Consider the following 7755-nt stretch of genomic DNA (forward strand, 5'->3'; position numbering starts at 1 on the left):
AATGTGGAACATATAAACCTTGGAATACTATGCAACAATAAAAATAATAAGATCACATTCTTTGCAGCAACATGGAAGGAGCTGAAGACCATTACCCTAAATGAACTAACATAGGAACAGAAAACCAAATATCACATATTCTTACTTATATGTAAAAGCCAAAAATTGAGTATCTATGGCCACAAAGAAGGAAATAACAGACACTGGGACTTACTTTAGGGTGGAGGGAAGAAAGAAGGTGAGGATCAAAAAACTGCCTATCAGATACTATTCTTATTTCCTATATGGTGAAATAATCTGTACTCCTAACCTTCCTCACACCTAATTTACCTATATAACAAGCATGCATATGTACCACTGAATTTAAAAGTTAAAAAAATAAAAAAACAACAGAAACTAAAGGAAAACAAAAAAGTGTCTTTAAAAAGAAAACAACAACAAAAGAGAAAGAGAAAGAACTAATACCAACCCTATTCATACTATTCTAAAAAATACAGGAAGAGAAAAGACTTTTAAATTTGTTCTACAAGACCAGTATTCACCTATTACCAAAACAAGACAAAGACATACCAAAAAAAAAAAAAAAATTATAGGTCAACATATCCATTGAATATTGATGCAAAAATTCTCAATAAGATACCAGCAAAATAAATAGAACAATAAATTAGAAAGCAAATTCATCAAAACCAATTGAGATTTATCTCAGGGATGAAAAGATGGGTCAACATATGCAAATCAATTGATGCAACACATCGTATCAACACAATGAAGGACACAATCCATATGATAAGTTCAACTGATGCTGAAAATGCATTTGCTAAAATTCAATATTCCTTCATGATAAAAATCTTAAAAAAAAAAAGCTAGGTATAGAAGGAACAAACCTCAAAGTAATAAAAATCCTGTATGATAGACCCATGTTAGTATCATACTAAATGGGGAAAATCTGAACGCCTTTCCTCAAAGATCTGAAACAACAATGATGCCCACTTTCACCACTGATATTCAACATAGTACTGGAAGACCTAAGAGCAATCAGAAAAGAGGGAAAAATAAAGGGCATCCAAAATTAAATGAAGAAGTCAAAATTTTGCTTGTTTGTAGATGATATGATCTTATACTTGGAAAAACCTAAGGACTCCACAAAAAATGGTACAATTTCTGACCAAATTCAGTGAAGTTACAGGAAACAAAATTAACATACAGAAATCAGTAGCATTTTTGTATGCTAACAGTGAACAATCTGAAAAATAAATAAAAAGTAATCCCACTCACAATAGCCATAAATAATATTAAATACCTACGTATAAACTTAAGGAGCGAAAGACCTCTACAAAAAAATTACAAAACACTGATGAAATAAATGGAAGAGGACACCAAAAAATGGAAATATATTTCATGTTAATGGATTAAAATAATCACTATTGTTAAATATTCATATAGATTCAATACAAAGTAATGTACTGATTCAGTGCAATTCTTGTCAAAATACTAAGGACATTCTTTACAGAAATAGAAGAAACAACCTAAAAATTTGTGGAACCCCAAAAGACCCAGAATAGCCAAAGCTATCCTAAACAACAACAAACAAGGAAAACTGAAGAATCACATTACCTGATTTCAGATGATACTACAGAGCTAAAAAACCAAAACAGCATGGTAGTGGCATAAAATCAGACACATAGAAAAATAGAACAGAATAGAGAACACAGAAACAAATCCACAAACCTACAGTGAGTTCACTTTTAACAAATATGCCAAGAACACACATTTGGGAAAAGACACATCTCTCTTGCCTAAAAGAGAGGAGACAAGGAAATAAAATCAAAATGGATTACAGACTTAAATCTAAGACCTCAAAGTATGAAACTACTATAAACTATAAAACTACTACACTGGAGAAAATCTTCAGAATACTGGTCTGGGCAAAGTTTCTTAATTAATACCCCACAAACACAGGCAATCAAGTAAAAATGGACAAGTGGGTTCACATCAAGTTAAAAAGCTTGTGAACAACAAAGGAAACAATGAACAAACTCAAGACAATCCATAGAATGGAAGAAAATGTTTGCAAACCATCCATCTGACAAATGAGTAATAACCAGAATATATAAAGAGCTCAAACAACTCAGGAATTGTTGGAATATGTACTAATAGGAAAAAAATCTAATAATTCTGATTTTAAAATTGGCAAAATATTTGAATGGACCTATCTCCCAAGAAGATATACAAATGGTAAGCATGTTTGTTACATCTCTGTTCATAATAGCCAAGACTTGGAAGCAACCTACGCCCATTCAACAGATGAATAGATAAAGAAAATGTGATACTTATACATAACGTAGTACTATTCCGCCATAAAAAGAATATCTTGTCATTTATAACAACATAGATTGAACTGGAGAGTATCATGTTAAGTGAAATAAGCCAGGAACAGAAAGACAAACATTGCATGTTCCCACTTATTTGTGGGATATAAATAGCAAAACAATTGAACTCCTAGAGATGGAGAGTGGATGGAAGGGTATTGAGTGGGTGTGTGAAAGGTGCGGATGGTCAATAGGTACAAAAAATAGAAAGGATGAATAAGACCTAGCATTTGAGAGTACAACAGCGTGGCTATAGTCAGTAATAATTTAATTGTACATTTAAAAATAACTAAAACAGTATAATTAGATTGTCTAGAACACAAAAGATAAATGCTCGAGGTTATGAATACCTCATTTACCTTGATATGATTATTATGCACTCATGCCTGCATCAAAATGCTCATGTATGTCATAAATACATGTACTTGCTATGTGCCCACATAAATTAAAAATTGAAAATAATCAGAAATTAATTAAGTAAAAATTTTAAAAATAAGTATCATCAAAATCAGACTTGGGTAAGATTCATGCTGAGACAAAATTCCTCTCCAGATGTGAAGCTGCAAGACCAGACAAATTAAGTGCCTCTAAAACACATGGTGGGACAAGCATAGGACAGACATACCCATTTTGAAAAGGAGATGCCATGGTCCAAGCAAATGCAACACCTACCAGAGAAAATTCCATTAGGCCTTAAAGATTGAGAATAATCCTCTTTGGCTAGATGCTCTGCCTTCTTGGTGCCCTAGAGAGGTAGTATCATGCCTGTTTCCTTAGGTGGTGGCCCTGCCTGTCAGCTCAGGATGGTGGCTCCATCCCCACAGCTTTATGCAGAGATCTCCATCTCTGAGGCTCTGAGCAAAGATAGTCTGACCCATTGAAACAGGAGATGGCCCTACCTTCTGAAAACAAGGACACAATTTTGCCTTCTGGCCCTGTTGGGGGAGTCTCTTCCCTGATTATTTCTGAGCCATCTTTAGGGTGATTCTTCCTGTTTCTTGAAGGCTAAAATAAATTCACCGCCAAAAAGCTGTATCATCTGTCTTGTAGAATCCCAGAAGTTAGAAAACGCTTGTTTATTTTATCCAATCTCTGTTCGCTTTGGTCAAGACTGGCAGTGTTTTTGTTTGCATATTTCTCTAGGTATTCCTGGTTTCTGCTGAGGTGGCTGATTAACTAGATATTTGATCACTTTATGAAGTAATTGTCCAGAAACACCCTTGATATTCTCTCTAGAACAAGCTTTTTCACCTTTTTTTTTGTAATTAAGATAGACAGTAGTTTTTAAATTCTAATATTATTTTTTGATCAATTCATTCAATGTATCTCCCTGCTCTCACACTTGTCATAAACAATAAGAAGACAGGCTCATTATTCAACACTCAGAAGCTTAGAAATCTCCTTAGCTAAATACCCAATGTCTTTATTTGCAAATATACTTTCCAAAAAGCACTAGAACATACTTCAACTAAGTTTATTACCACTTTATATCAATAATCACCTTTGATTATGATTTCAGTGTATCCCCCTAAAGTTCATGTGTTAGAAATTTAACTGCCAATGTAGCAGTATGAATAGGTGGGGCCTTTAAAAGTTGACTAGGTCATTGAAAGTAGAGCCCTGATTAATTTATTTATGTCATTATTGTGGGAGTGAGTGAGTTTTTGCAGGGGAGAACTAGTTCTCACAAGAATGAATTAGTTATCAAGATAGCAGATTGTTATGAAAGCAAACTTAACTTGCTCTTGAGGTCTTTTCCACATGCTCCACTTGCCTTTCTGCTCTTCCACCATGACATAACACAGCAAGAAAGCCCTCGTGATATGCTAGTGCCATGCTCTTGGGCTTTCCAGCCTTCAGAACTGCAAGAAATGTATTTATTTTCTTTATACATTACTCAGTTTATGGTAATCTGCTGTTGCAACAGAAAATAAGCTAAGATACCTTTCAACCAGTTTTCAATAACAAGTACCCCATTTTTGTCTGAGACCTCACCAGAATCACCTTTAGGATTCATATATTTCTACCAAGAGTCCCTTCAAGACAATCTAAGCCTTCTTAGCCCACACTTCAAAACTCTTCCACCTCCGACCATCACCTAGATCCAAAACTACTTCCATATTTTTCAGCATTTGTTTAAGCAGCACCCTACTTCTTGGTATCAAAATCTAGTCTGCTAGAGTGATCGTAAGAAAATATCAAAGTCTGGGTGTCTTAAACAACAGAATTTTATTTTCTCGTCGTTTTTGAGGCTGTGAGTACGAGATCAGGGTGCTATTAGTGTTGGTTTTCATTAAAGCCTCAATTTCTGGCTGTGACCTCATATGCCCTATCTTCTGTGCACCTGCGGAATGAGAGAGATCCCTAGTGTCTTTTTCTCATAATGGATCTCATATCTGATCCTAGCTATATCAGATTAGAGTCTCTCACATTTAATGGTATGAGGTCACCCTTATGATCTATTTCACCATAATTACCTCTTTAAAGGCTCTATTTCTAAATATAGTCACATAGTGAATTATGGTTTCCATATTTAAATTTGAGGGACGAGTGCAATTCAGTTCATATCATTGTTATTAAATCAATCTTCATATCTCAGTGCTTATATTAATGTCAATTTGCTCTAGCATTGAAATGGAAATACTATACAAATTTAGTATGGAAAAAGTAAAGTTGGCTACTTCTGTTTATTGTGACATTAGCCACTTTGATACCTATGTATTCTTTATATTTATTAAATGGTTTGCTTTTGCAGAGTCTGTTTCTGACTCTTTTTTTTCTCTGATCACTCTACATATTTTGTCAGGTTCATTCTGTTTACTTCCTAGGATAATTAAAATACAGCATATGTTGAATATATCATATGTTGATGACTTTCAAATAAAACCCGTACACCTAAATTTATCCTGAATATCTGTCCTATTTCCACTGTAGAAGCTTCACAGTTAAATTTTCAAAGATGACCTTACTTTCTAACTTTGACTACTGTTTTCTCTCTCAGTAAATTGTACCATTTTCTCTTTGTTTCTAAGTTAAGAAACTATAGCAATGTGTTTTCTTTCTTCGTTACATTATGAAGCTGCATAATCATAATTTTCTATCTATAATTTCTTCTAAATAACTCCTGAAACCACCTATGGTACATCTTTCTATCTCTACTAACAATTTTCAAAATCAAGTCACTATCACTTCTTACTTGGATTCTTGTTACGTTCTCTTATAAGGGTTTCTGGGTCTCTATTTAACCCATTTACCAAACTGCCAAACTGTAGTTATAGCCATTGTGTAAAGTTGAAATCATTGCATGCCACTCTTTCTAAATTGAAGTTGATCGAGAGAAAGAGAGAGATTGGAGAGGGAGAGAGAGAGAAGATGCTATTTAGGGTTAAATGGTGATAATTATGGTAGACATACATATCTTTTAAAGCTAAATCATTTTTCTTTGCTCTTCATTAATCATTTTATGTTTTTTCTTGTGTTATAATTGTTCTTTTCTGAGTATGAGAGCAATACAAATAAGATATTGAATATTTATAAAATACATAATAGCTTAATATAAAAATCAATACTAAAGCTACCATTCAGATATTTCGACTGAAACTATTTGTATAAATTTCCTTTAAGCATACAAGTAAAACATTACTCATGATACAGGATATAACCTGTGCTTGTCTCTCTCTCTTTCTCCCATCCTATTGACTATCCCATACTTAAAATAAATGGAAATATGTTTAAACAAATTTGAGGTCATACTGTGTACTAGAGAACCTTATAACTGGTTGTGAATACCTTGTGCATACAGATTAATATGCAATTTGCCTATAGCAATGGGAAAACAAATTTTATTCAATTAGGATTTAGTCATCTTAGATCAATTAATTTTTAGAAATAAAATACAAAATTAACCATATTGTACCTCCATAGTAATTTATTTAACAAATAAACATGGACTAGATTGTAAAAATTTTATTCTGTTATTTTGTCTTTAATGTAACAACTCTTTGACTAGATGGTATATGTTAAGAGTTTAGGAAGTATAATCCGAAAATATAGTTATATTTTTCATAATGACAAATCCAGAATTATTTGCACTCATTAATCCTTTGATATACATTGGCCAGTTAGTAAGAAATCATTTATTTTCACTTGATGTGATTCTTCTCATGTAATTTACCAAATATTTCATCTCACAAAATGTTAGTATGATCACAGAAATAAATTGGGCATAATTATTGAATGTATTTTCAGTTTTTAAGACAGGTATTATTTTAATATTCTATAAAGATGATTCTGGCATGAATAAAACATAAAAGTCATTTCAGTTATAAATATATATTTAAAGTTATATATTTTTAATATTTTAATGTAGGATAGATGTTGACATTAATTCTTCTCTGTTTCTTATATACACACACACATTCACACACTTACTATGGCTCTGAAAACTCACTGCCCACACAACACCTGCCTTCTCAATATATATTCATGCAGTGCACAGAATTACTTATAGTTTCTTGAAAATGCTAAGCATTTCAACCATTTATTAGAAATTGTAATTTGTCTTTGCTGCTCCATAGGCATGCACGAAAATTGAGTAAATTAAACCTAAATGTAGCTTCTTTCATTTTTCATCTTGTCAAATAATTCATTTTTCTAAAGTGTGTCTCATATTTAATCTGATTATTAAATGGCTTCTTCTTGTTACTAGACCTGCTGACTTATTTCAAAAGATTTTGAGGAATTGGAAATGTTAAAACAAATACTGTGATAGTCTTTATAAATGTCTTCCCTAATTACGTAGTTCCATGAGCAGTTACAGTGATTTTCGAAGACAAAAACAAAAGAGGAAGAGGAAGATAGTATCAAAAGAAGAACGTTGATAGAAACTTTGGCAAGAAAATATTTCCGGTGTATTTATTAAATATTTGGAATATTTTCACTCAGGACATAAAATTGGGTTATGAAATATGATGTATATCTTATAACACATTTATGTAGCAATAAAACTTGAATTTAAAATCTAAACTACAATAAATACTTTATTCACTGTCAAAATCTAGAATTATTTTCTATAGAAAGATCCATTGAAATAAAACATAAACTACAGAAAAATCTCTCATTTTTTAAAGTATGTGATTATATTTTTCTTCTGTATTTTGCCCCACTGTGTGATATGTGTGTGTATATATATATATATATTTGGGTAGGAGGTACGGAAGATTTTTCTATATTGTAATTATTAAGCCCTTATTTCCCAATCTTCTTTTCTATGGTTGTCTACTTAATTCTCTGTTTAAGAATTAAGTGGCACAGAGTGGCACCGTGGCTCACACCTGTGATCTCAGCACTTTGGGAGGCCAAATGAGGTGGATTGCTTTAGGCCAGG

At 32.5% G+C, this 7755-nt stretch overlaps 1 long non-coding RNA gene across 1 annotated transcript; it reads left to right on the top strand.

Moving 5' to 3' along the window:
- Nucleotides 1–2277: 2277 nt before the first annotated feature.
- On the top strand, nt 2278–6751 carry LOC116556940. The gene is made up of 3 exons (XR_004271268.1): nt 2278–2512; nt 3234–3236; nt 6739–6751. It is a non-coding gene; the product is annotated as an uncharacterized LOC116556940 (long non-coding RNA).
- Nucleotides 6752–7755: the final 1004 nt, after the last annotated feature.

Source organism: Sapajus apella, unplaced genomic scaffold, assembly GCF_009761245.1.
Source record: "Sapajus apella isolate SASKATOON/1434 unplaced genomic scaffold, GSC_monkey_1.0 scaffold18, whole genome shotgun sequence".
Taxonomy (NCBI): Eukaryota; Metazoa; Chordata; class Mammalia; order Primates; family Cebidae; genus Sapajus; species Sapajus apella.